Here is a 27,864-nt window from a genome sequence, read left to right as displayed (position 1 = left end):
AAAGAATTTCCATTTGTAGAGTGCTTTCAGTGTACTGGATGCTTTTCCTATTCAGCCTCATGTAACAACATTAACAAACTGGGTAGATAAAATGATGGAGGAAGCTTGTGACAGAATCACAGAGCTGGAAAGAACCTTGGAGATTAGACCAAACATTCATTTTACAGACAAGGAAATATGGTCCCAGGATAGTTAACTGATTTACTTTCTGAAGAGTTTGAAAAAGTATATCTTGTTATTTTGAATTAATCACAATCTTGTTTAAGCCATAAATAAGGGCTGTGCGCCCTTACAAAATCCCTTCTGGATGTGTGAGTGTATTTTGGAATTTCATTTAGTAAGGATGAAAGGATGATCTCTTATTCGTGGTTCAATCTTTGGCCCTATATCTACCCTTTGCAGTGACTAAGATATTACCAAGCATATGGCTTCTTCTGGTACCTTGCATGCAACTACAGTAATCAAGCATTTCTGCTGTTCTAAACAGTGAGCAATTTTCTCCAGAGCCCCCATAGGTCAGAACAATGCAGCCTATTTTGAGCTCTTGTATTTACACTACTTAAGCTTCTTTTTCCTTCCAGATTAACATTTCCCGAACTGATTTCAGCCCAGAAGAAAATCTTTATTTTTGGAAAGTTCTAAAGAAAATCTGTTCAGCTATTTTTGAGTTTTCTGAGTGAGAAAAGTCAATGTTTTATTGCTCCTGAAAAAAGAAGTTTAAGTACTCTGATGCTTTGGATACCCAGATAATTAAAAACTGTCTTCTCATGGAAATTTCTAACTCAGCATGCTTGTAGTTCTCAGCAAAAATCAGCCACTGTGCAGAATTTGACAATATTGGTCCTGTTTTAGTTTTCTATTGCTGCATAACAAATTACCACAAAGTTTGCAGCTGAAGCAACATGCATTTACTATCTCATTTTCCATGGGTGAGGTGTTTGGGCACAGCTTAGCCAGATCCTCTGCTCAGGCTTCATAGGCTGTAATCAAGGTGTCAACTGGGGCTGCGGTTCTCATCTGGGAGGTCCTCTTCCAAGTTCATTCAGGTTGCTGGTAGAATTCAGTTCCATGGATTATATGACTGAGGCAATGTTTTCTTGCTCTCCAGGGACCACCCTCAGCTCCTAGAGACCCCTGCCCTTCTCTGTAAGCAGCTCGCAACATGGCTGTTTGCTTTCTTCCTTCAAAGCCAGCCAAGGAAGACTCCGTTTTTTAAAGGCTCATCTGACTCAGTCAGCCTCCCCCCAGGATAAGATCAACTCATTTGCAACTTCAGTAACAACTGCAAGATCCCTTTGCCATACAATGTAATAGAATCAGGAGAGGGATAGCTCACGATATTCTCAGGTTCCCATCACTCTCAAGGGGAGGGGATTACACAAGGATGAGGGTCATTGGGTACCACCTTAGAAACCTGCCTACTACAGGTCCTAAAATAGAGTTGCTTCAAATAGAGTAAAAACTTTCATTATATATTATTCTATCAAGTTCTGTATAAAATATGAGTCACATTTGATCAGACAGCTGAAGCAAACCACAAAGTTATCAGACCTCACATTTCCCCTCTTTGTGCTGCTATTAAAAAAAATAAAGCTATTACACATTTTGAGAGCATCTTCTCCCCTTTTAGACTTGTTATCCCTCTCTCACTTTGGGCACCATCTTAACTCCTGCTGACCCAGTCTTTTCTGCGGTGAGAGAAGCAACTAAGAAGAGAATGTGTAAGGGGTTAAGTGACTTACATATCATTTTCCATGAGTATTTGCTTTCTAAAGAGGAGCACATAGCCACAGCCATATTACACTCAAAGTAAGTAGTTCTCGATGATAGAATTTCACCATCACCACACCAGGAAAAATAAGGGCAAGGGGAAGGAATCTTTCCTACTAATAATACTGTCTGACCCCTGGGTAAGTAGAGATACTGAGCTATGATGACTGTGGGTGTCCTTCTAAGTGGGAGGGACAGCTCAAATCCCACTGCCTCACACCACGTTCTGTGGAGGGTCAAGGACATGGGTTGTCCAAGGAGACAATTAAACCACATTCCCAGATAGTGGAGCTTTCTGGTAATTGTGCAAACTGGCCTTTTTCTTGAGTAAATTTGTCTTTATTCACTTTAAAACCCATTAAAACAGTTTCCCTTGGGTTCAAGTTCCCATGCCTCTACTAGCCCTAAATCACGATAGGATCCAGGGCCAGACTTGGAATGTGGGCACGGCTTGCTCTAGTGTGTTCTTAGGTTAAGAGCCAAAGAATCCTCTCAGCTCTGTACCATCCAGCCTGGCTCACCTGTGCCGCACATAAGGGCTTTAGCACATAAATCCTTGTAGAAGTAGACAGTGTTGTGATCTGCCCAGAGTGCATTTTCTGAATATCTTCCCGTTAAGTCTGCATCGGAATTATCTGATTGAGGTACCCAGATTTGGGGAACTGGATATCTTCCTATCTCTTTTTTCACCAGGGACATAAGATCGGCCCATTTTCTAAACCTCACTTTAGGAAACATCTGGTGCATGTCTTGACTGGAATGTAGTATCTGAAACTTAAATTGCCTTGGAAAATATCAGGAAGTGTGGCTGTATGAATGACTGTTATGCATTTCCCTAGTAGGGCTGGGGTTTGACTTTCAGAACCACCCCACTCAGAGAAACTTGTTTCAGAAGAATTGGTGGGCAAGGTTTCTGACCATTTTTCTGTGTCTCTGTATGGAGTGTTGAGGTATTATTCTACTAGGAAACAACATTTCTGTCCCTGTAACAAATTATTAGTAGAGAGTTTCTGCCTACCACTTTCTATTTTGGTTGACTCCCTACCTTTAAGTCAGGAGTTGCATTTTTTAGTGATGTGCAAGGTAAAGCTTGCGTGTCTGCTGCCATTGGCAGATCTGATATTTGGCAAGAACCCTTGAAGCAAAACATATTCTACTTGCTTCAGTTAGACTCAAACTTAGATTTGAACATCCACTATATGTTAGGTGTTAGGGGAGATACAGAGATAAATTAGATACACATCCCTGCCCTCCAGCAGTTCCCCCGTAGATTTTTCCTCCTATAGCTCAGAGCAACAGTAGTTTTCTGGGGAAAAGAAGAAGCGTCTGCTCCTCAGGCCCCATCTCTTTTAATTCCCTATTTGAATCAGAGTTGCTGCTCAAGACAGCTTAGAACTCTGATCTGGGGATAAGACCACTGAGGCATGAGAGTTCAGCAGCACTTTGTTCATAAGTCAGCAATGACACAACACTGAGTTAAACTTCACTCGTTTGTCGGTCTATCCCAGTAAGCTATAAGCTTTTGTAATTAAAAATTGTGTATTACTCATTTCCGTGTTGCCCTCAACTGGAATGCTAACTGGCACATAAAGGGTATTTAATGTTAGCTGTTATCTTCATTGTTGTTATTTTTATTGGTTCTAAACACCACTTCCAAACTCATTGTGTGTGTGACTCTGGATGCTGTGTAGTTTGGGTGGTTCTATTAGGAGAACACTGGGTAATCTTTTGGTAACATGATAAACAAGGGGAGACCTCATTTATGTCAGAGGGTCTTTTCAATCTCTCAGCTCAGTTTCAACCACCATACACGTGGTATAGAACTTTAGCTCTGTCGTGGATAAATTCTGTACCAGAGCATGGCAGAACCTGGGAGGATGCTCTCTTGGATCTATTTCCACTTTGTCTAATGTCTCCCCTTCCTCTTACCTCCCTCTATCGAATGCAGGTCCATGGAAAGCCCAGGGGTGTTTGATTCAGCTCTTGTCATTTCCTTCAAGGCCATATTGTAAAAATTTCTGTTATACCACCTACTTTACTTCCCTGTTTTTCCTTCCATTGTCGAATTTAAAATGACATAAACCTTTAGAGTACTCACAGCATTTCAGCATTCTTTTTTTCTGGTATTTTCCCAAAGGCAAATGGAGATAGTATATCCATCCTAATGTTTTCTTCACAAAATAGGTTAATTTCTAATTCTAAGGAACTGCCTCATTTCACCTATTCACTGAACATTTACAATCCCTGAAGGATTCTGGAGGTTCCCCCACAGGGTTTCCAAGCACATTCAATTCAATTCAACAAACATTCATTAAGTGCGCACTAAAGACCAGACCCGGGGTGAGATCTGGAAATGCAAAGATGAATCAGATGCTGTCTCTACCTTTGAGATGCTCATAGTGTATCTGGGAAGAACAGCATATGTAATCAGTTATGAAAGAACATTTCAAAGTAGAGTTATGAAAGAACCACATGTCTGGGCAATACTGAGCTATCATTCAGTGTGACTGGAGTGTAGAAGACTTGGGGGAAGTGATGGAAAGTGGGGGTGGGAGAGATTGAATATAAGTTTAGGACAAGTTGTAAAGGGCCTTGAATGCCAAAATAAGTACTTGGGATTTTTGTCTTGCTATTTATGGGGAGATCTCTGAAGGAAAAGATTAGATTTGTGTTATGCTTTGAGCCTGATGTGTTTTTTAAAAATTGAGATGAATTTCACATAATGTAAAATTAATGACATATTTTAAAGTGCACAATTCAGGGGCATTTAGTGCACTCACAGTGTTGTACAACCACAATTTCTCTCTAGTTCCAAAACTTTTTCATCACACCAGAAGTATGCCCTGTATCCGTTAAATAATCACACCCCATTCCCCCTCCACTCATCTGCCTGTAGTCTCCATGGATTTGCCTATGCTGGGTATTTATTTCATACAAAAGAGATCGTTACAATATGTGAACTTTGTATCTGGCTTCTTTCACTTAGCATGATGTTTTCATCCAATTTGTAGCATGTTTCAATACTTCATTTATTTTTATGGCTGAATAATATTCTATTGCATGTATATGCCACAATTTGTTTATCCAGTCATCTCTTGATAGGCATTTGGGTTTTTCCACCATTTGGCTGTTATGAATAATGCTGTTATAAACATTTGTATACAAGTTTCTGTTTGGACATATATTTTCATTTCTCTTGAGAACATACCTAAGAGTGGGATTCCTGGTCACATGGTTATTCCATGTTTAACTTTCTGAGGAACTTCTAAACTATTTTCCCCAATGGCTACATCATTTTGCATTCCTATCAAATTCTCTGATTTCTCCACATTATTGCCAACACTTATTATTTTCTTTTTTAAAATTAATACTATAGCTATCCCAGTGGATGTGAAGTAGTATCTCGTAGTTTTGATTTGCATTTCCTTAATGGCTGATGTTGTTAAACATTTTCTCTTGTGCTTGTTGGCCATTTGTATATTTTCTTTGGAGAAATGTCTATTCAAGTCTCTTGTCAATGATGTGTTTCTATAAACAGTTTTATTGAGACATAAGTTACATACCATACAATTCACTCATTTAAATCGTATAGTTCAATGGTTCTAATATATTGACAGAGTTGTGCAACCACCACTACAATATAATTTTATAATATTTTCATTCCCTAAAAGAAACTCAGCACTCTTTAGCAGTTTTTCCTCATTCCATCCTCCTCCCAGCCCTGGCAAACACCAACCTACTTTCTGTCTCTATAAATTTGCCTATTATGGACATTTCATATAAATGGAATCATACAATATGTGGGCATTTGTGACTGGCTTCTTTCACTTAGCATAATGTTTTCAAAGTTCATCTATGTTGTAGCATGATCAGTATTCATTCCTTCTTATTGTCAAATATTTATTCTTTGTATGGATATACCACTTTTTATTTATCCATTCATCCATTGATGAACATTCAGGTTGTTTCTACCTTTTGGCTATTGTGAATACTGCTGCTATGAACATGAGTGTATATGTATTTGTTTGAGTATCTGTTTTAAATTATTTGGGGTGTATGCCTATAAATGGACTCTCTAGATCGTATGATAACTCTAAGTTTAACTTTTTAAGATCCATCAAACTGTTTTCCAAAGTGGCTGCAACATTGTACATTCATACTATGCACAAGGGTTCCAATTTCTACATATTCTCACCAATACTTGTTCTTGTTTGTCATAGTCTTTCTAGAGAATGTGAAGTGGTATCTTATGATTTTGGTTAGCATTTCCTTAATGGCTAATCACGTTGAACATCTTTTCATGAGCTTATTGATCATATGTAAATCTTCTCTGGAGAAATGTCTATTCAGATCCATTGGGCATGTTTTAACTGGGTTATTTATCTTTTACCAATGAGTGGTAAGAGTTTTTTTTTAATATATTTTGAATAAAAGTCATTTATCAGATACACACATAATTTTCAAATATTTTCCCCATTCTATGGCTGTCGTTCATTTTCTTGATGGTATCTTTTGTAGCAAAATATTTTAATTTTTGATGAAATCAAATCTACCTATAATTTCTTCCGTCAGTTTTGCTTTTGGTATCATATTTAAGAAGATGTTGCCCAGGTCACAAAGATTTACTCCTGTATTTTCTTCTAAGAGTTTTTGAGTTTTAGCATTTAGATCTATGTTCAATTTTGGTTTAATTTTTGTGTGTGGTGTCAGGAAGGACTCCAATTTAATTTTTTTAAATGGGTCTGATGGGTTTTAATTCTATACTCTAAGGCAAAACTAATGATAGCTTCAATATAGGCTAGACTGAGATTCAGAGATGAATATGAAGAATTGGAAGAGGCAGCCAGGGTGTTAGGACTAAGCTTTACGTTACCAGGGAAGTGATTCAGGAATGCACATATGAGTCAAGCCAGGCTAATGAGATGAAATTTCAAGACATGTTGGAACTATTGGGATAAAAACTCTTTTTTTTGTTTTTCCTTTTGTTAGGATTGTTATCTGTATGGATGACTTAAAGCTGAAACTGCCAGTCTCCTTGAATAGACAGCCTGCTGGAAAATGGGCCAATAACATGGAAAAAAGCCCTAAGAGATGGGGAGACAGACACTGAGTCTGATGACACTGACTTTCTAAATCTCACCATTCTTGAAAATCTATCCTTGGATTTTTTACTTATATGAATGAATAAATTCTCGTCTTTCCTTAAATGGCTTTGGGTTAGATTTTTGTCACAGTCAAGTAAGTGGAGAATGGCACATACCTGTACTTTTCCCCAAATATTCACCAAAAATATGCACTTGAAAAAGAATAAGTTTGTTATAGTTTCCTGATCATGTCATGCTCTGGAGCTTTGACATGGACTATTTTTTTCTACAAGGAATACCTTTCTCCTTATTTACTTGCTTAATATTACCTATCCTTTGAAAACTAGTGAAAGCCTCAAATTGTCCTCTAGAATCCTTAGCTAATATAGCTAGACATGGTTGGAGCTCCCCTATGAGCTCCAGTGACCCCCCATCTTATTTTATCTTAGTTTTCTGGCTCCCTGACTTCTGAGAAATGAAAGGGCAGTGAATATATTTATTTATCTCTGTATTCCTAGTGCATAGACCAGTACGTGCCTGGTACGTAATAGGCAATTTGTAATATTTGTTAAATGAATGGATAAATGCAACAGATAATCTGTACTCATTAAATTTTTATTATGGTCTCACAGTGCCATAAATATATAATTACTTTCTCTGTGTCTAGCTTTCCCCCACTCTCCTTGTTCTGAATTTTAAAACATTCCTACAGGAAGATACTTAAGATTAGAGGGAACACAAATTAATGTGATGGTTTTGACCAGTGTGGAATGCAGTTGTCTTCATGCTTTCTGAACAAAGTGGTGTTGACCCAGTGTAACACCACCTATATTCTCAAATTATTACTTGGTTTTAGAATACAATTTCTCTTTTCAGTTTGGTGTTTTAGCATGAGGAGGCCAATGACAAATGATCTCCTTAGGTTTAAGACACATTTAGCATTCTTGTTCTTACTTTCACATCCAAAAACACCCCCATGCTTCTGGAGTTGCTCTATGGTGTAATTCATAGTGATGGGCAGCTGATGTTGCTTTATTTCCTTGCATAACCTTCTCAGTTCCAATCAATATCCAGGTACCATGTTTTCTCTTAATATTTTCAAAATTAATTATAGCCTGTAAAATTTCTGATGCAAAGGAAAGAGCACTGGAGTCAGAAAAGTAGCCTCAGTTCTTCCACTAGCTTGTTGGATGACTTGAACATCTCTGGTCCTCAGTATCTTCAGCTGAATCATGATGGACCTGGATGGAAAAGCCTCTAAGAACCATTCCAACTCTCAGATCCATAGGACACTCGATATTCTTAGTATTCTCATTGAAGTTATTTGAGTTAGTGGATACTGGCAGAGACAATATGGCCTTCTAGTCCTTGGTTTCATGCTCCCAGATTGTATGCACTGTTAATTGCAGAGAAAACATTGGCATTAAAAAGAAATAGTGGGCTTCCCTGGTGGCGCAGTGGTTGAGAATCTGCCTGCCAATGCAGGGGACACGGGTTCGAGCCCTGGTCTGGGAAGATCCCACGTGCCGCGGAGCAACTAGGCCCATGAGCCACAATTACTGAGACTGTGCGTCTGGATCCTGTGCTCCGCAACAAGAGAGGCCGCGATAGTGAGAGGCCCGTGCACCACGATGAAAAGTGGCCCCGACTTGCTGCAACTAGAGAAAGCTCTGGCACAGAAACGAAGACCCAACACAGCCATAAATAAATAAATAAATAAATAAAATTAAAAAAAAAGAAATAGTTACTTTTTACTTAAGAAAGCTTGTCTTTACTTTTCTCCTTTTTGTTTTTATTTCTTTAAATAATATGTTGTGACCATTTGGGGGAACCCAAATAATCTAACTGGGCCTGTAATCTGCTTTCTTTTTTTCTTCCTTTTATTTTTTGACCACGTGTGGAAAATTAGTTCCCTGACCAGGGATCAAACCTGCACCCCCTGCATTGGAAGCATGGAGTCTTAACCACTGGGCCACCGGGTAAGTCCCTGCTTTCTTTCTTTCTTTCTTTTTTTAAAAGAGACATTTTAAATTTATTTTTACTTTTTTAATAGATCTTTATTGGAGTATAATTGCTTCACAATACTGTGTTATTTTCTGTTGCACAACAAAGCGAATCAGCCATATGCATACACATGTCACCATATCCCCTCCCTCTTGAGCCACCTTCCCATCCTCTCTATCCCACCCCTCTAAGTCATTGCAAAGCCCAGAGCAGATCTCCCTGTGCTATGCTGCTGCTTCCCACCAGCCAACTGTTTTACATTCGGTAGTGTACGTATGTCGATGCTACTCTCACTTCACCCCAGCTTTGCCCTCCCACCCCATGTCCCCAAGTCCATTTTCTACATCTACCTCTTTATTCCTGCTCTGCAACTAGGTTCATCAGTACCAATTTTTTTTTTTTTTTTTAGATTCCATATATATGCCTTAGCATACGGTATTTGTTTTTCTCTTTATGACTTACTTCACACTGTATGACTTCACACTGTATGACAGATTCTAGGTCCATCCACTTCACTACAAATAACTCAGTTTCGTTTCTTTTTATGGCTGAGTAATATTCCATTGTATATATGTGCCACATCTTCTTTATCCATTCATCTGTTGATGGACATTTAGGTTGGTTCCATGTCCTGGATATTGTAAATAGTGCTGCAATGAATATTGTGGTGCATGTCTCTTTTTGAATTATGATTTTTTTCAGGGTATATACCCAGTAGTGGGATTGCTGGGTCATATGGTAGTTCTATTTTTAGTTTTATAAGTAATCTCCATACTGTTTTCCATAGTGGTTGTATCAATTTACATTCCCACCAACAGTGCAAGAGCTTTCCCTTTTCACCACACCCTTTCCAGCATTTAGTTTTTCTAGATTTTTTGATAATGGCCATTCTGACTGGCGTTAGATGATACCTCATTGTCATTTTGATTTGCATTTCTCTAATGATTAGTGATGTTGAGCATCTTTTCATGTGCCTCTTGGCCATCTGTATGTCTTCCCTGGTGAAATGTCTATTTAGGTCTTCCACCCCTTTTTTAAATGGATTGGGGTTTTTTTTTGATATTGAGCTCCATGAGCTGTTTGTATATTTTGGAAATTAATCCTTTGTCTGTTGTTTTATTTGCAAATATTTTGTCCCATTCTGAGGGTTGTCTTTTTGTCTTGTTATGGTTTCCTTTGCTGTGCAAAAGCTTTTAAGTTTCGTTAGGTCCCATTTGTTTATTTTTGTTTTTATTTCCATTTCTCTAGGAGGTGGGTCAAAAAAGATCTTGCTGTGGTTTATGTCAAAGAGTGTTTTTCCTAGGTTTCCTCTAAGAGTTTTATAGTGTCTGGTCTTACATTTAAGTCTTTAATCCATTTTGAGTTTATTTTTGTGTATGGTGTTAGGGAGTGTTGTAATTTCATTCTTTTACATGTAGCTGTCTAGTTTTCCCAGTACCACTTATTGAAGAGGCTGTCTTTTCTCCATTGTATGTTCTTGCCTCCTTTGTCATAAATTAGGTGACCATATGTGTGTGGGTTTATCTCTGTGCATTCTATCATGTACCATTGCTCTATATTTCTGTTTTTGTGCCAGTACCATACTGTCTTGATTACTGTAGCTTTGTGGCATAGTTTGAGGTCAGGGAGCCTGAATCCTCCAACTCCGTTTTTCTTTCTCAAGATTGCTTTGGCTATTTGGGGTCTTTTGTGTTTCCATACAAATTGTAAAATTTTTTGTTCTAATTCTGTGAAGAATGCCATTGGTAGTTTGATAGGGATTGCATTGAATCTGTAGATTGCTTTGGGTAGTAGAGTCATTTTCACAATATTGATGCTTACAATCCAAGAACATGGTATATTTCTCCATCTGTTTATGTCATCTTTGATTTCTTTCATCACTGTTTAATAGTTTTCTGAGTACAAGTCTTTCGTCTCCTTAGGCAGGTTTATTCCTAGGTATTTTATTCTTTGTGTTGCATTGGTAAATGGGAGTGTTTCCTTAATTTCTCTTTCTGATTTTTCATTGTTTCTGTATAGGAATGCCAGAGATTTCTGTGCATTAATTTTGTATCCTGCAACTTTACCAAATTCATTGATTAGATCTAGTAGTTTTCTGGTGACATCTTTAGGACTTTCTATGTATAGTATCATGTCATCGGCAAACAGTGACAGCTTTACTTCTTTTCCAATTTGTATTCCTTTTATTTCTTTTTCTTCTCTGATTACTGTAGCTAGGACTTCCAAAACTATGTTGAATAATAGTGGTGAGAGTGGACACCCTTGTCTTGTTCCTGACCTTAGTGGAAATGTTTTCAGTTTTTCACCATTGAGTATGATGCTTGCTGTGGGTTTGTCATATATGGCCTTTATTATGTTGAAGTAGGCTTCCTCTATGCCCATTTTCTGCAGAGTTTTTAATCATAAATGGGTGTTGAATTATGGCAAAAGTTTTCTGCATCTGTTGAGATGATCATACGGTTTTTATTCCTTAATTTGTTAATGTGGTATATCACATTGATTGATTTGCATATATTAAAGAATCCTTGCATCCCTGAGATAAAGCCCACTTGATCATGGTGTATGATCCTTTTTAAGTGCTGTTGGATTCTGTTTGCTAGTATTTTGTTCAGGATTTTTGTATCTATGTTCATCAGTGATATTGGTTTATAATTTTCTTTTTTTGTGATATCTTTTTCTGGTTTTGGTATCAGAGTGATGGTGGCTTCATAGAATGAATTTGAGAGTGTTTCTCCCTCTGTAATTTTTTGGAAGAGTTTGAGAAGGATCTGTGTTAGCTCTTCTCTAAATATTTGATAGAATTTGCCTGTGAAGCCATCTTGTCCTGGACTTTTTTTGTTGGAAGATTTTAAATTACAGTTTCAATTTCATTACTTGTGATAGGTGTGTTTATATTTTCTAATTCTTCCTGGTTCAGTCTTGGAAAATTGTACCTTTCCAAGAATTTATCCATTTCTTTGTGGTTGTCCATTTTATTGGCATATAGCTGTTTGTAGTAGCCTCTTATGATTCTTTGTATTTCTGCAGTGTCAGTTGTGATTTCTCCTTTTTCATTTCTAATTTTATTGATTTTCATCCTCTCCCTTTTTCTCTTGATGAGTCTGGCTAAGGGTTTATCCATTTTGTTTATCTTTTCATAGAACCAGCTTTTAGTTTTGTTGATCTTTGCTGTTGTTTTCCTCATTTCTATTTCATTTATTTCTGCTCTGATCTTTATGATTTCTTTCCTTCTACTGACTTTGGGTTTTCTTTGTTCTTCTCTCTTTAGTTGTTTTAAGTGTAGGATTAGATTGTTTATTTGAGATTTTTCTTATTTCTTGAGGTGAGGTTGTATTGTTATAAACTTCCCTCTTAGAACTGCTTTAGCTGCATCCCATAGTTTTTGGGTTGTCGTGTTTTCATTGTCATTTTTTTCTATGTATTTTTTTATTTCTTCTTTGATTTCTTCAGTCATCTCTTGGTTATTTAGTAGTGCACTGTTTAGTCTCTATGTATTTGTGCTTTTTAAAGTTTTTATTTCCTGTAATTGATTTCCAATCTCATAACATTTTGATCAGAAAGGATGCTTGGTACGATTTCAATTTTCTTTCCTTTTTTTTAAAACAAAATTCACATTTTATTTAGGTTGAAATAAATTATTCAAAATTGATTTTCTTCACCAAAAATGACAGCAATGTTTTCTGTATTATTCCTAGATAAACCACAAAACACTTATTTTTGTAGGTTTTGTAAGTTTTGCTTGTAAATCAAGATGAGGCAGTAGATACAGTCATGGAAAAAGACAGAAGAAAACAGACAAATCAGTTGTCAGTATCCATGGTCTCTGATCCTGTCTTGACCATGAAACAGAAGTGTTCAACATATACCTGCCAAAAAGCTTATGAAGATGTAGGCTCAATAAAGGAACATAAACAGCAACAACCAGATGTAGAACAACAATGGCAAGCTCTTCCATTCAAACTTTAACTATAACTTGTTCCTTTAACTTTATTTGATAAAGACAAAATCTACACTGAAATACTTATTTGACAAGCTCTCACTTTTCTCTTACAGTCTGATAATTTTCTTATCAGTCCCTTACAGATTTTTAACAGCATACTTAAAACTCCTACTATTCAAAGGTCAGTCATGAGCTTCACTGTAATGTTTTATAAAATGTATTCCTTCCTCCCATACTTCCTCAAAATTTATTTCTTCAAAGAACTGATAACTTAGTACCTGACAATTGGATCCATAGTGATAAATGTTATGTCTAAAATGACTTAACTAATACAATTTCAAAGTGCCATTCACATAGATCACACAGAGTGTAATATGGTACTTTCAATGCTATCTTCTGGAAGAACAGTTAGGTCTCCAAAGCATGGGACTTCGAAAGGGCCATTTAAACAGTCAGATTATCAATGACTAATGTACTCAATGGGAGGCCTACAGGTCAAGATATTCAGTGATTAAGTGGCTTATGTACACCTTACAACTTTTCTGTAAGATATTTTCAAATTTCTTACAGATTTTTTCAAATATCAAATATAAGAGAAAGCCTACTTTAAAAGTCTCAGGTATTTTCAATGGTTTCTGAATTATCTGTAGGAAGCTCTGACTTACTTGTATAGAGTTTGATATATGTATCCACCATTAAATCCAAATCGTGTTTTATTTCAAAATTTATGCTAAGCAAAGCCAAGTTACTTGAACTTTGGTCTGTGAAAGTGTTCCTCAGGTAGGCTTTGAGACGCTTTCACCCATTTTCATAGCATTCATTCTCAACCTTCATCACAGGAATAATACATAGGACCTTCAGCAATGCATAAACATTAGGAAAAAACTTGATGTCTGGCAGATGAAGGGCTTCATAAATAGTGGATGGAAATTCTATATCTTTCCCTCTGTGTTTCCACTTGATTCTCCAACAATGCAGCTCAGCAGAGAGTGTGTCAGGATTAGGTAAGTCACTTCTGTACATGTCAGCATGATGCTCCTCTGATGTATTGAATTTGAGCTGTCCCATGACAGATGTTACCAGAGATAACCATTTAAGAGATTTGAGGTGCTATTCTGAGAATATACCTTTCAGTTCCTGAATAATGTGTTCCACTGTTGGAACACTTAGAGTTTCTTTATAGTAACTCTCAGGGGTTAGCTGAGATTCCAGGTTACTGTGCTGAGCTCTGCGAAATTTCCCTGGGAGTTTCATCTGAATATCAAGTTTGGTTGCCAAATTTGTGGCTTCCTCAAACCAAAATTCATGATAAACTTCGATATTTTCCATCACTTCATTTAGTGAATGCAGCACTGCAGTCAAACTACTGGCTGCAAAGAAGACATCAGAAGTTTGCCCCTCAAGATTTTTCCCTAAGGGTCTTGTAAAATATAGAACATTTTTAAGAACAACAATGGTAATGATGAAATCAAAATCTGTTACCGCACTACAGAGTACAAATGCTCGGCCAGCTATACAGTTATTCCATCTAACATTTGTGTCACTATTTATACCATCTAAACATAAAACAAGTGCTTGTAGGAGGTCCATTAAGATTTCAAAAGCATCATGCCTGCCTGTCCACTGAGAATGGCAAATTTCCTTCAGTTCTTTGCCCCTTTCTTCATTGTTCTGAAAGAGGACAGAAATTACACTGTCAAGCTCTAAAAGCAGTTGTGGTGATCGATGGAAAAAAGAACAAACTTCTTCAATTGTTCCTAATGCGACAGATACTCCCATTACAGGCACTGATTTTGCCAACCACGTATTTAAGGCACAGGAAGAACAGAGTGTGTAGATAGCTTGAGGATATTTTTCTAAAAGTCTAGAAGCAACAACTTTCATTTTGGAAGAAAATCCACTGGACCAATGTAAGCCTGGCCACGACAGTACTCCATGTTTACTCCCCACTTCTCAGTTATCATAGTGTGAAATATCACAGCCAAAATTTCTGCATCAGCTTCATGAGGCAGGAAGCCCACAGATTCCTCTCTCAGGTTGTGAGTTTCATCAATACACCTCACCAACACAGGCAGGTGCTCTTCCCCTGCTATGTCCACCACATTGTCAGTGACTATGGAAAAGAAGTGAGAGTCTCTCACTTCCCTGAGGGTTCTTCCCGAATGCAGCTCTCTAGCATCTGTTTCTGCTGTGTTTTCGAAAAGAACAATGTGTTAACTGCTGTTGTCTCAAAGCGCCTTCTCAGAGCCTCTTCACCAGGATTGATCTGGCACTTCCAGCAGTGATTGAAAGTTATCAGGAGTAAAGAGACCTTCTGGGATTTCATCAGCTTCATGTCCATCCAGAGGTATGTTCTGTTTTCCCATAAGAATCAAAATTTCAAATAAAGATTTTAAGTATTCTTTGTTTTCCTTCTCTTCAAGTGTTAAAGGCAAGAGGTCTTCATCCTGCTCTTCACCCCCTTCTTCTGCACTGGGGTTCTGAGCATTGCTGTTGTTTATTTCCTTATGTTTTGGTTTCTGTTCAGAAGTTTCATTATTTTTTTTCTGTTTCAGTGTCCTGATTTCATCTTCACTCAATTATTTTATTCGTTTCCTGTGTCTACTGTGTGGATTATTCAAATGTTTGGTAAGATCAAATATTGTTGTTATTGCATTATCTCAAAGAACTGTCCTATAAGGACTAGTTCTACAAATCATAGAAGTCTCAAAGTGTTTGGCACACAATCGATGATGTTTATTTAGTTGATCAGGTGTTTTATCTTCTAAGTCTGCCCTCCTACTATTCTCCACCCACTTCTGGCATCTGGCTGGATCCTGCAGGAACCTGAAAACGGCCAGGTCCAACTGCGTGCTCTTCCGAGTGCAGTTGGGGGCTGCCCAGAAGTTCTGCATTGTGTCGTCCGTGCGCGGCCAGCCCAGCCCTCCCCTCCCCGCCTCCACAGGGCAGCCCGCCCACCCATCAGGGCTGGGGAGGGGAGCCGGGCCGGCATGCCAGCGGGAGGGGGCTGGGAGGGCAAGAAACCTCAATTTTCCTAAATTCTCTGAGGCTTGATTTGTGGCCCAAGATGTGATCTATCCTGGAGAATGTTCCAAGTGCACTTGAGAAGAAAGTGTATTCTGCCACTTTTGGGTGGAATGCTCTATTAATATCAGTTAGATCTATCTGGTCTATTGTGTCATTTAAAGCTTGTGTTTCCTTATTTATTTTCTGTTTGGATGATCTGTCCATTGGTGTAAGTGGGGTGTTAAAGTCCCCTACTATTATTGTGTTACTGTCAATTTCTCCTTTCATGGTTGTTAGCATTTGCCTTATGTATTGAGGTCCTCCTATGTTGGGTGCATAAATATTTATAAGTGTTATATCTTCTTCCTGGATTGATCCTTTGACATTATGTAGTGTCCCTCCTTATCTCTTGTAACAGTCTTTATTTTAAAGTCTATTTTATCTGATACAAGTATTGCTACCTCAGCTTTCTTTTGATTTCCATTTGCATGGAATACTCTTTTCCATCCCTTCACTTTCAGTCTGTATGTGTCTCTAAGTCTGAAGTGGGTCTCTTGTAGACAGCATATATATGGGTCTTGTTTTTGTATCCATTCAGCCAGTCTGTGTCTTTAGCTTGGGGCATTTAATCCATTTACTTTCAAGGTTATTATCGATATGTATGTTCCTATTAACATTTTCTTAATTGTTTTGGGTTTGTTTTTGTGGGTCTTTTTCTTCTCTTGTGTTTCCCACTTGGAGAAGTTTCTTTAGCATTTGTTATAAAGCTGGTTTGGTGGTGCTGAATTCTCTTAGTTTTTGCTTGTCTGAAAAGCTTTTGACTTCTCTATCGAATCTGAATGACATCCTTGATGGGTAATATTGGTTGTAGGTTTTTCTCTTTCATCACTTCAAGTATATCCTGCCACTCCCTTCTGGCCTGCAGCATTTCCACTGAAAAATCAGCTGATAACCTTATGGGGATTCTTTGTATGTTCTTTTTTGTTTTTCCCTTGCTGCTTTTAATATTTTTTCTTTGAATTTAATTTTTGTTAGTTTGATTAATATGTGTCTTGGTGTGTTTTTCCTAGGGTTTATCCTGTATGGGACTCACTTTGGTTCCTGGACTTGGGTGAATATTTCCTTTCCCATGTTAGGGAAGTTTTCAACTATAAACTCTTCAAATATTTTCTCAGACCCTTTCTTTTTCTCTTCTTTTTCTGGGACCCTTAAAATTCGAATATTGATGTGTTTAGTGTTGTCCCAGATGTCTCTGAGATTGACTTCAATTCTTTTCATTCTTTTCTCTTTATTCTGCTCCTTGGTAGTTATTTCCAACATTTTGTCTTCCAGCTCACTTATTCATTTTTCTGCCTCAGTTATTCTCTTATTGATTCCTTCTAGTGTATTTTTCACTTCAATTATTGTGTTGTTCATCTCTGTTTGTTTGTTCTTTAGTTCTTCCAGATCTTTGTTAAACATTTCTTGTATTTTCTCAATCTGTGCCTCCATTCTGTTTCCAAGATTCTGGATCATCTTTACTATTATTACTCTGAATTCTTTTTCAGGTAGATTGCCTATTTCCACCTTTTTTTTTTTTTAAACATCTTTATTGGAGTATAATTGCTTTAAAATGGTGTGTTAGCTTCTGTTTATAACAGAGTGAATCACTTATACATATACATATGTCCCCATATCTCTTGCCTCTTGCATCTCCCTCCCTCCCACCCTCCCTATCCCACCCCTCTAGGTGGTCAAAAAGCACCGAGTTAATCTCCCTGTGCTATGCGGCTGCTTCCCACTAGCTACCTATTTTACGTTTGGTAATGTATATATGTCCATGCCACTCTCTAACTTTGTCCCAGCTTACCCTTCCCCCTCCCCATATCCTCAAGTCCATTCTCTAGTAGGTATGCATCTTTATTCCCGTCTTGCCCCTAGGTTCTTCATGACAATTTGTTTTTTTTTTTTAGATTCCATATATATGTGTTAGCATACGGTATTTGTTTTTCTCTTTCTGACTTACTTCACTCTGTGTGACAGTCTCTAGGTCCATCCACCTCACTACAAAAAACTCAGTTTCGTTCCTTTCTATGGCTGAGTAATATTCCACTGTATATATGTGCCACATCTTCTTTATCCATTCATCTGTTGATGGACACTTAGGTTGCTTCCATGTCCTGGCTATTGTAAATAGAGCTGCAATGAACATTGTGGTACATGACTCTTTTTGAATTATGGTTTTCTCAGGGTATATGCCCAGTAGTGGGATTGCTGGGTCGTATGATAGTTCTATTTTTAGTTTTTTAAGGAATGTCCATACTGTTCTCCATAGTGGCTGTATCAACTTACATTCCCACCAACAGTGCAAGAGGCTTCCCTTTTCTCCACACCCTGTCCAGCATTTATTGTTTATAGATTTTTTGATGATGGCCATTCTGACTGGTGTGAGATGATATCTCATTGTAGTTTTGATTTACATTTCTCTAATGATTAAAGATGTTGAACATTCTTTCATGTGTCTGTTGGCAATCTGTATATCTTCTTTGGAGAAATGTCTATTTAGGTCTTCTGCTCAGTTTTGGAATGGGTTGTTTGCTTTTTTGATATTGAGCTGCATGAGCTGCTTATAAAGTTTGGAGATTAATCTTTTGTCAGTTGCTTCATTTGGAAATATTTTCTCCCATTCTGAGGGTTGTCTTTTCGTCTTATTTATGGTTTCCTTTGCTGTGCAAAACCTTTTAAGTTTCATTAGGTCCCATTTGTTTATTTTTGTTTTTATTTCCATTACTCTAGGAGGTGGGTCAAAAAGGATCTTGCTGTGATGTATGTCATAGAGTGTTCTACCTATGTTTTTCTCTAAGAGTTTGATGGTGTCTGACCTTACATTTAGGTCTTTAATCCATTTTGAATTTATTTTTGTGTATGGTGTTACGGAGTGTTCTAATTTCATTCTTTTCCATGTTGCTGTCCAGTTTTCCCAGCACCAGTTATTGAAGAGGCTCTCTTTTCTCCACTGTATATTCTTGCCTCCTTTATCAAAGATAAGGTGACCATATGTGTGTGGGTTTATCTCTGGGCTTTCTATCCTGTTCCATTGATCTATATTTCTGTTTCTGTGCCAGTACCAAACTGTCTTGATTACTGTAGCTTCGTAGTATAGTATGAAGTCAAGGAGCCTGATTCCTCCAGCTCCGTTTTTCTTTCTCAAGATTGCTTTGGCTATTAGGGGTCTTTTGTGTTTCCATACAAACTGTGAAATTTTTTGCTCTAGTTCTGTGAAAAATGCCAGTGGTAGTTTGATAGGGATTGCATTGAATCTGTAGATTGCTTTGGGTAGTAGAGTCATTTTCACAATGTTGATCCTTCCAATCCAAGAACATGGTTTGTCTTTCCATCTATTTGTATCATCTTTAATTTCTTTCATCAGTGTCTTATAATTATCTGCATACAGGTCTTTTGTCTCCTTAGGTAGGTTTATTCCTAGATATTTTATTCTTTTTGTTGCAATGGTAAATGGGAGTGTTTCCTTAATTTCACTTTCAGATTTTTCATCATTAGTGTATAGGAATGCAAGAGATTTCTGTGCATTAATTTTGTATCCTGCTACTTTACCAAATTCATTGATTAGCTCTAGTAGTTTTCTTGTAGCATCTTTAGGATTTTCTATGTATAGTATCATGTCATCTGCAAACAGTGACAGTTTTACTTCTTCTTTTCTGATTTGGATTCCTTTTATTTCTTTTTCTTCTCTGATTGCTGTGGCTAAAACTTCCAAAACTATATTGAATAATAGTGTTGAGAGTGGGCAACCTTGTCTTGTTCCTGATCTTAGTGGAAATGGTTTCAGTTTTTCACCACTGAGGACGATGTTGGCTGTGGGTTTTTCATATATGGCCTTTATTATGTTTAGGAAAATTCCCTCTATGCCTACCTTCTGGAAGGTTTTTTACATTAATGGGTGTTGAATATTGTCAAAAGCTTTCTCTGCATCTTTTGTGATGATCATATGTTTTTTCTCCGTCAATTTGTTAATATGGTGTATCACATTGATTGATTTCGTACATTGAAGAAGCCTTGCATTCCTGGGATAAACCTCACTTGATCATATTGTATGATCCTTTTAATGTGCTGTTGGATTCTGTTTGCTAGTATTTTGTTGAGGATTTTTGCATCTATGTTCATCAGTGCTATTGGCCTGTAGTTTTCTTTCTTTGTGACATCTTTGTCTGGTTTTGGTATCAGAGTGATTGTGGCCTTGTAGAATGAGTTTGGGAGTGTTCCTCCCTCTGCTATATTTTGGAAGAGTTTGAGAAGGATAGGTGTTAGCTCTTCTCTAAATGTTTGATAGAATTCACCTGTGAAGCCATCTGGTCCTGGGCTTTTGTTTGTTGGAAGATTTTTAATCACAGTCTTAATTTCAGTGCTTGTGATTGGTCTGTTCATATTTTCTGTTTCTTCCTGGTTCAGTCTCGAAATGTTGTGCATTTCTAAGAATCTGTCCATTTCTTCCAGGTTGTCCATTTTATTGGCATATAGTTGCTTGCAGTAATATCTCATGATCCTTTGTATTTCTGCAGTGTCAGTTGTTACTTCTCCTTTTTCATTTCTAATTCTATTGATTTGAGTCTTGTCCCTTTTTTTCTTGATAAGTCTGGCTAATGGTTTATCAATTTTGTTTATCTTCTCAAAGAACCAGCTTTTAGTTTTATTGATCTTTGCTATTGTTTCCTTCATTTCTTTTTCATTTATTTCTTTTCTGATCTTTATGATTTCTTTCTTTCTGCTAACTTTGGGGTTTTTTTGTTCTTTGTTCTCTAATTGCTTTAGGTGTAAGGTTAGGTTGTTTATTTGATATGTTTCTTGTTTCTTAAGGTAGGATTGTATTGCTATAAACTTCCCTCTTAGAACTGCGTTTGCTGCATCTCATAGGTTTTCGATTGTCATGTTTTCATTGTCATATGTTTCTAGGTATTTTTTTATTTCCTCTTTGATTTCTTCAATGATCTCTTGGTTATTATGTAGTGTGTTGTTTAGCCTCCATGGGTTTGTATTTCTTACAGATTTTTTCCTGTAACTGATTCCTAGTCTCATCGCGTTGTGGTCAGAAAAGATACTTGATATGATTTCAATTTTCTCTAAATTTACCAAGGCTTGATTTGTGATCCAAGGTATGATCTATCCTGGAGAATGTTACATGAGCACTTGAGAAGAATGTGTATTCTGTTGTTTTGGATGGAATGTCTTATAAATATCAATTAAGTCCATCTTTTTTAATGTATCATTTAAAGCTTGTGTTTCCATATTTATTTTCACTTTGGATGATCTCTCCATTGGTGAAAGTGGGGTGTTAAAGTCCCCTACTATGATTGTGTTAGCTTAGATTTCCCCTTTTATGGCTGTTAGTATTTGCCTTATGTATTGAGGTGCTCCTATGTTGGGTGCATAAATATTTACAATTGTTATATCTTTTTCTTAGATTGATCCCTTGATCATTATGTAGTTTCCTTCTTTGTCTCTTGTAATAGTCTTTGTTTTAAAGTCTATTTTGTCTGATATGAGAATTGCTACACCAGCTTTCTTTTGATTTCCATTTGCATGGAATATCTTTTTCCATCCCCTCACTTTCTGTCTGTATGTGTTCCTAGGTCTGAAGTGGGTCTCTTGTAGACAGCATATATATGGGTCTTGTTTTTGTATCCATTCAGCCCATCTATGTCTTTTGGTTGGAGCATTTAATCCATTTACATTTAAGTTAATTATCGATATGTATGTTCCTATTGCCATTTTCTTAATTGTTTTGGGTTTATTATTGTAGGTCTTTTCCTTCTCTTGTGTTTCCTGCCTAGAGAAGTCCCTTTAGCATTTGTTGTAAAGCTGGTTTTGTGGTGCTGAATTCTCTTAGCTTTTGCTTGTCTCTAAAGTTTTTAATTTCTCTGTCAAATCTGAATGACATCCTTGCTGGGTAGAGCAATCTTGGTTGTAAGTTTTTCTCCTTCATCACTTTAAATATGTCTTGCCACTCCCTTCTGGCTTGCAGAGTTTCTACTGAAAAATCAGCTGTTAACCTTATGGGGATTCCCTTATGTGTTATTTGTTGTTTTTCCCTTGCAACTTTTAATATTTGTTCTTTGTATTTAATTTTTGGGTGTTTGATTAATATGTGTCTTGTTGTGTTTCTCCTTGGATATTTCCTGTATGGGACTCTGTGCTTCCTGGACTTGACTAACTATTTCCTTTCCCATATTAGGGAAGTTTTCAACTATAATCTCTTCAAATATTTTCTCAGTCCCTTTCTTTTTCTCTTCTTCTGGGAACCCTATAATTCGCATGTTGGTGCATTTAATGTTGTCCCAGAGGTCTCTGAGACTGTCCTCAATTCTTTTCATTCTTTTTTCTTTATTCTGCTCTGCAGTAGTTATTTCCACTATTTTATCTTGCAGGTCACTTATCCGTTCTTCTGCCTCAGTTATTCTGCTATTGATTCCTTCTAGAGAATTTTTAATTTCATTTATTGTGTTGTTCATCACTGTTTGTTTGCTCTTTAGTTCTTCTAGTTCCTTGTTAAACGTTTCTTGTATTTTCTCCATTCTATTTCCAAGATTTTGGATCATCTTTACTATCATTTTTCTGAATTATTTTTCAGGTAGACTGCTTATTTCCTCTTCATTTGTTTGGTCGGGTAGGTTTTTGCCTTGCTCCTTCATCTGCTGTGTGTCTCTCTGTCTTCTCATTATGCTTAACTTACTGTGTTTGGGGTTTCCTGTTTGCAGGCTGCAGGTTTGTAGTTCCCATTCTTTTTGGTGTCTCTCCCCAGTTGCTAAGGTTGGTTTGGTGGGTTGTGTAGGCTTCCTGGTGGAGGGGGCTAGTGCCTGTGTTCTGGTGGATGAGGCTGGATCTTGTCTTTCTGGTGGGCAGGTGCACGTCTAGTAGTGTGTTTTGGGGTGTCTGTGGCCTTATTATGATTTTAGGCAGCCTCTCTGCTAATGGCTGGGGCTGTGTTCCTGTCTTGCTAGTTGTTTGGCATAGGGTGTCCAGCACTGTAGCTTGCTGGTCGTTGAGTGGAGCTGGGTCTTGGCGTTGAAATGGAGATCTCTGGGAGATTTTTGCTGTTTGATAATACGTGGAGCTGAGAGGTCTCTTGTGGACCAGTGTCCTGAAGTTGGCTCTCCCACCTCAGAGGCACAACCCTGACGCCTGGCTGGAGCACCAAGAGCCTGTCCTCCACACAGTTCAGAATAAAAGGGAGGAAAAAAATAAATAAAGAAAGAAGAAGATAAAATAAAATAAAGTAAAATAAATCAAAATAAAGTTATTAAAATAAAAAATTATTAAGAAAAAAAATTTTTAAGTAATAAAAAAAAAAACCAGACAGACAGAACCCTAGGACAAATGGTATAAGCAAAGCTATACAGACAAAATCACACACAGAAGCATAGACATACACACTGAGAAAAAGTGAAAAAGGGAAAAATATATATATATTGTTGCTCCCAAAGTCCACCTCCTGAATTTGGGATGATTCGTTGTCTATTCAGGTATTCAACAGATGCAGGTACATCAAGTTGATTGTGGAGATTTAATCCGCTGCTTCTGTGGCTGCTGGGAGAGATTTCCCCTTCTCTTCTTTGTTCGCACAGCTCCCGGGGGTTCATCTTTGTATTTGGACCCGCCTCTGCATGTAGGTCGCCTGAGGGCGTCTGTTCTTTGCTCAGACAGGACGGGGTTAAAGGAGCAGCTGCTTCGGGGGCTCTGGCTCACTCAGGCCAGGGGGAGGGAGCGGTACGGAGGAGGCAGGGCGAGCCTGCGGCGGCAGAGGCCGGCGTGACGTTGCAGCAGCCTGAGGTGCGCCGTGCGTTCTCCCGGGGAAGTTGTCCCTGGATCATGGGACCCTGGCAGTGGCGAGCTGCACCGGCTCCCGGGAGGGGCGGTGTGGAGAGTGACCTGTGCTTGCACACAGGCTTCTTGGTGGCTACAGCAGCAGCCTCAGCGTTTCATGCCCGTCTCTGGGGTCCGCAGTGATAACCGCGGCTCACGCCCATCTCTGGAGCTCGTTTAGGCGGCGCTCTGAATCCCCTCTCCTCGCGCACCAGGAAACAAAGAGGCAAGAGAAAGTCTCTTGCCTGTTCGGCAGCTCCAGACCTTTTCCCGGACTCCCTCCCGGCTAGCTGTGACTCACTAACCCCTTCAGGCTGTGTTCACGCCGCCAACCCCAGTCCTCTCCCTGCGATCCTACCGAAGCCCGAGCCTCAGCTCCCAGCCCCGCCCGCCCTGGCGGGGGAGCAGACAAGCCTCTCGGGCTGCTGAGCGCTGCTCGGCACTGATCCTCCGTGCGGGAACCTCTCCGCTTTGCCCTCCGCACCCCTGTGGCTGCGCTCTCCTCCGTGGCTCTGAAGCTTCGCCCCTCCGCCACCCGCAGTCTCTGCCGGTGAAGGGGCTTCCTAGTGTGTGGAAACCTTTCCTCCTTCACAGCTCCCTCCCACTGGTGCAGGTCCCGTACCTATTCTTTTGTCTCTGTTATTTCTTTTTTCTTTTGCCCTACCCAAGTACGTGGGGAGTTTCTTGCCTTTTGGGAGGTCTGAGGTCTTTTGCCAGCGTTCAGTAGGTGTTCTGTAGGAGTTGTTCCACACGTAGATGTATTTCTACTGTATCTGTGGGGAAGAAGGTGATCTCCACGTCTTACTCTTCCGCCATCTTGAAGCTCCTCCTTCTTCCTCTTCATTTATTTGGTCTTGCAGGTTTTACTTTTCTCCTTCATCTGTGACATATTTTTTTGCAGTCTCATTTTTTTTTTTTTTCTCTAATGAGTGGGATTGTGTTCCTGTCTTACTGGTTGTTTGGACTGAGGCTTCCAACACTGGAGTTTGTAGGCTATTGGGTAGAGCTGGGTTTTGGTGTTGAGATGAGGAACTCTGTGAGACCTCACTCCAATGAATATTCCCTGGTGAATGAGGTTCTCTGTTAGGCCAGTGGTTGGGACTCAGAGCTCCCACCGCAGGAGCTTTGGCCCAATCCCAGGCTCATGAACCAAGATCCCGCAAGCTGACTGGGGTGGTAAAAAAAAAAAAAAAAAAGCAATAACAAAGTAAAAAATAAGATTAGACTAGGAAACTAACAGATATGTTAGGAAGAATATAAAAGTAAAAATATAGATGAATCAACAACTGGAAGATACATCAGTACCACAATAGTAAAAAGAGGAGGAAGGAAAAGGAAAAAAAAAAGGGTGGGGGGTAAAGGCTTTGGCTGTGGAGGGTGGGGCCTATGTAAGGGTGAGGTTTGGGTGGTGGGCGGGACTAATGCTCAGGACCCATAGGGCTGGAAAAGGCCCTGGTTGCTGTGGAGGTGGCACTTAGGCTCATGGAAGAGAGGGACCCAGGCGTGCCCCTCACCCCTGGTCTCAGAGGGCAGGCGACCTCACCTGGGAGCCCAGTAGGCTTCCTGGGCTTCAGTGGGTGGGGCAAGCCCTCCTCTCCTCTCCTGCTCCTCTGGTCAGGGAGGGCCCCTCCCACCTGGCTCTCCTGATCTCCCTGGTCTCCCTCCTATGGCCCCAAGGACCTACGTGGCCTGGAGGGGGTTTTGGAGGGCAGGGGATTGGCCTGCTCAGCAGGCTCCCCGGCCTGAGTAGGCAGGACAATAACCCTCCGCTCCTCTCCCGCCCCTCCTGGATGGCTTCTCCTTCCTGCATCTCCTGCTCTCCCCAGCCTCAGGGGCCCCGATCCTGTCTGGCCTCCACTTCTCCTCCCCCCTCAGTCCCTCTATGTCCTACTGGTTCACTTTAGGGTTCCTCCCATCTCCTTGGGCGTCAGAGTCCCCCACCAGCAGCCGGCAGGCGCCCTAGTTGTGGGGAGACGCTAACTCTGTGTCTTCCCACACCACCATCTTGACTCCACACCCCTGCTTTATTTCTTAAAGGAAGCTGAGATATACTTGGTGTCTAAAGAGTTTTTATAGCTGGGTTGTACAGTCAGAGTGAGTTAAATGATATACCAGATTACCCCCTAATTTCAGTGGTTTAACAACACAAAAATTTCTTTCTTTCTTACATTGTAATCCAGTGAGAGGTGGCAGAGCTGGGCAATGAATAGGGGGTAGAGAGCTGGGGCTGACTGCTTCTATCACGTGGCTCCACCACCTGCCAGGACCTCTGAGTCTGCCCCTGGATCTTTCAGCTCCACCAACAAATGAGGAAAGAGACAGAGAGGGTGGAGAATTGTTTTTATGGTCACTCCTAGAGGTGCTATATCAATTTGCTATACATTACAGTGATCAGAACTCATGTGACTCCACCTCTGCAGGGTGGCCAAGAAACGTAGTTTAACTGTATACTAAAGATGAAGAGGAAATTACTTATGTCATCTGCTAGGTCATCCAGGTGTGGCAGAAATATGCACAGGGAGATGTTTATACAATATGGTAGCCAAACAGAGAGATTTACATTGTTATAGAGAGAGATTAAAAAGACTAATGTGATCAAAAGGTCACAAGGAGGGACAAGGGGGTAATTCTGACCTCAGAGAAGGGACTTAATGCAATCTCTCTTGTTTTGTAAACAAGGAAATGATGACAGTGGTAATCAAAGTGGACTGCTCAGAGTCACTGCAAATCAACAGCTTAGCTGAAACTAGGACGCCTAGGCCAGTGTACTTCCTGACCAGTGCAGTAGGATCACAAATGCCAGCACTCTTTGGAGAAAAGCCTGCTTGGATCTGGTTTGAGATCAAAGTTAAGTTAATCGACTTCATTTATTTATTTATTTTTTTAGTGGTATACCTTTGAAGAAGCTCTTCAGAACTCTTAAAAGTCTCTGATTGTCTAAGAGCACAGAGTGGAGTAGGCATTTAATGTGAGAGAGGAAGACGGAGAGAGAGAGAGACAGAGAAAGAGAGACAGGCGGAGGGACAGAGAGAAGCAGAGAGACTGACAGAGAGGAGAACCACTAAGGAAGAGCCAAAGATCTACTAAAGAAATGCTCTTTTTTTTTTTTTACTTTTTAAAAATTTATTTATTTATTTATTTATTTATGGCTGTGTTGGGTCTTCGTTTCTGTGCGAGGGCTTTCTCTAGTTGCGGCAAGCGGGGGCCACTCTTCATCGCGGTGCGCGGGCCTCTCACTATCGTGACCTCTCTTGTTGCGGAGCACAGGCTCCAGACGCGCAGGCTCAGTAATTGTGGCTCACGGGCCTAGTTGCTCCGCGGCATGTGGGATCTTCCCAGACCAGGGCTCAAACCCGTGTACCCTGCATTGGCAGGCAGATTCTCAACCATTGCGCCACCAGGGAAGCCCAGAAATGCTCTTTTGATAGTCCACCTGGACTATTCGTTTTGATAACTCTAGGGGTCTATAACATGAATTTTACTTCCTGTTTTCTAGTTCTAAGGCGAGCTAACCCCTGGTCAAACACTGAAGAAGGTAAATGTTTTGCGGGCCCTCTGCCCCTCCTGTGGTGTACCTCTCCTACCATTTAAAGCCCCATTGTGTCTCCCAAATCCCTCAACAGATAGCAATGCCCTCAATTCATTCCCTGGTCATTCTATTCTCCTTCCCCCAAAGATTACTATAGTTGTGTATAAGGTGTTGATTATGTACATTCATTGTCTCCTAATCCCTCACATATACTATATGAGCTGAGTTTTATTATACCAGTTTTATAGGTGAGGAAATTGAGACCAATAGACAGAGCTACCAATTATTGGTTTCAAGTGCTTTATGTATACCATCACATTTCATACAGCAACTTTGCAAAATACTGTTATATCACTTCCCTTTAAAATAAGAAGTGTCAATATCGGAGAGGTTAAATATTTTTTCCAAGATCACCAAGCTGGCAAGATGAAAAGCTGGATTTTAAACTTAGATCTATTTTATTTCAAAACCTATGCTTTTCCTGATGCTTAATAATGATGATGATGATGATTTTATCATCTTTAATCATTTTTTACTGTTATTAATTTTTTATTTCATAGTCTCCTCAGAGAAATAATTCTACGATGGGATTCAATGATGGGATTCACAGAGATGTGATGCTTTAAACCTTATGAATAAATGTGGTAGTTTAATTTGTCATTTAGGATGCTTTC

General features: G+C 39.2%; 1 pseudogene; it reads right to left on the bottom strand.

Moving 5' to 3' along the window:
• Nucleotides 1-13,413: 13,413 nt before the first annotated feature.
• Nucleotides 13,414-15,692, bottom strand: LOC132352705 (52 kDa repressor of the inhibitor of the protein kinase-like; annotated as a pseudogene).
• Nucleotides 15,693-27,864: the final 12,172 nt, after the last annotated feature.

Source organism: Balaenoptera ricei, chromosome 1, assembly GCF_028023285.1.
Source record: "Balaenoptera ricei isolate mBalRic1 chromosome 1, mBalRic1.hap2, whole genome shotgun sequence".
NCBI lineage: Eukaryota > Metazoa > Chordata > Mammalia > Artiodactyla > Balaenopteridae > Balaenoptera > Balaenoptera ricei.
Note: the sequence above shows the minus strand (reverse complement) of the source record. Positions and strands in the feature narration are given on the sequence as shown.